The sequence below is a fragment of the Trichechus manatus genome, unplaced genomic scaffold, assembly GCF_000243295.1.
Source record: "Trichechus manatus latirostris isolate Lorelei unplaced genomic scaffold, TriManLat1.0 scaffold00028, whole genome shotgun sequence".
Lineage (NCBI taxonomy): Eukaryota > Metazoa > Chordata > Mammalia > Sirenia > Trichechidae > Trichechus > Trichechus manatus.
The window spans coordinates 3,014,858-3,016,648 of record NW_004443964.1 but is presented as its reverse complement, the minus strand read 5'-3'; positions in this window follow the sequence as shown (position 1 = coordinate 3,016,648).

Here is a 1,791-nt window from a genome sequence, read left to right as displayed (position 1 = left end):
CCTCTTTCTGAGATGGTCACTATTGTCCTCAGTTCTGTGGGGGAAACTGAGGCTTAGCTACCTGAGGGCACATGGCTTCTTGAGGGGTGGAGCCAGCCTTCGAGCCTGGGGGTGTCAGTCACAAGCCTCGTGTCCCACACCCCTGCACCCCGCCTGCCACAGGGGTTCCTGGCAGGAGAGTCCTGAGCCTTCCCTTCCTGCTAATCTTTGCTGAGCACCTTGGACGGCCAGGTGCAGTGACGCATCTTCCCTTCCATTGTTTCTCATGCTGAGTGTGTGACTTCTCCATGTCACTCATTTCACAGGTGAGGGAACACATTGGACAGGACCCTGGCTTCACACTGAGAATGCGGGGGGACGTCTAGAGCAGGGGTTGTAAGCCCTTCTGCTGACACAGCCCTGAATGTGCACGACATGTTGGTGAAACAAGTTGTCGTTATTTTTGTTAGGTGCTGTCGGATCGGTTCCGACTCCTAGTGACGCCGTGTACAACAGAACAAAACACTGCCGGGTCCTGCACCATCCTCACAATCGTTGTTGTGTTTGAGCCCATTATTGCAGCCACTGTGGCAATCCATCTCACTGAGAGTTTTTCTCTTTTTCCCTGACCCTCTACCTTACCAAGCATGATATCCTTCTCCAGGGACTGGTCCCTCCTGATAACACATCCAAAGTATGTGAGATGTGGTCTCACTATCCTTGATTCTAAACAGCATTCTGGCTGTACTCCTTCCAAGATAGATTTGTTCATTCTTCTGGGAGTCCATGGTATATTCAATATTCTTCGCCAACACCAAAATTCAAAAGCGTCAATTCTTCTTCCGTTTTCCTTATTCATTGTCCAGCTTTCGCATGCATTTGAGGTGATTGAAAACACCATGGCTTGGCTCAGGCGCATCTTAGTCTTCAAGGTGACATCTTTGCTTTTCAACACTTTAAAGAGGTCTTTTGCAGCAGATTTGCCCAATGCAATGTGTCGTTTGATTTCTTGACTGCTGCTTCCACGGGTGTTGGTTGTGGATCCAAGTAAAATGAAATCCTTGACAACTTCAATCTTTTCTCTGTTTATCATGATTTTGCTCATTGGTCCAGCTGTGAGGATCTTTGTTTTTTTTGTGTTGAGGTGTAATCCACACTGAAGGCTGTGGTCTTTGATCTTCATCCATAAGTGCTTCAAATCCTCTTCACTTTCATCAAGCAAGGTTGTATCATTTGCATATCACAGATTATTGAGTCTTGCTCCAATCTTGATGCCCCGTTCTTCTTCATAAAGTCCAGCTTCTTGGGTTATTTGTTCAGCATACAGATTGAATAAATATAGTGAAAAGATACAACCCTGATGCGCACCTTTGCTGGCTTTAAACCACGCAGTATTCCCTTGTTGTGTTCAAACGACTGCCTCTTGATCTATGTACAGGTTCCTCACGAGCACAATCCAGTGTTCTGCAATTCTCTTTATTTGCAATGTTATCCATAATTTGTTATGATCTACAAAGTTGAATGCCTTTGCATAGTCAATAAAACACAGGTAAACATCTTTCTGGTATCCTCTGCTTTCAGCCAGGATCCATCTGACATCAGCTATGATATCCCTTGTTCCATGTCCTCTTCTGAATCAGGCTTGAATTTCTGGCAGTTCCCTCGTTTGAATGATATTCAGCAAAATTTTACTTGCATGTGCTATTAGTGATATTGTTTGATAATTTCCCCATTTGGTTGAATCATCTTTCTTGGGAATAGGCATAAATACAGATCTCTTCCAGGTGGTGGGCCAGGTATCTGTTTTCCAAA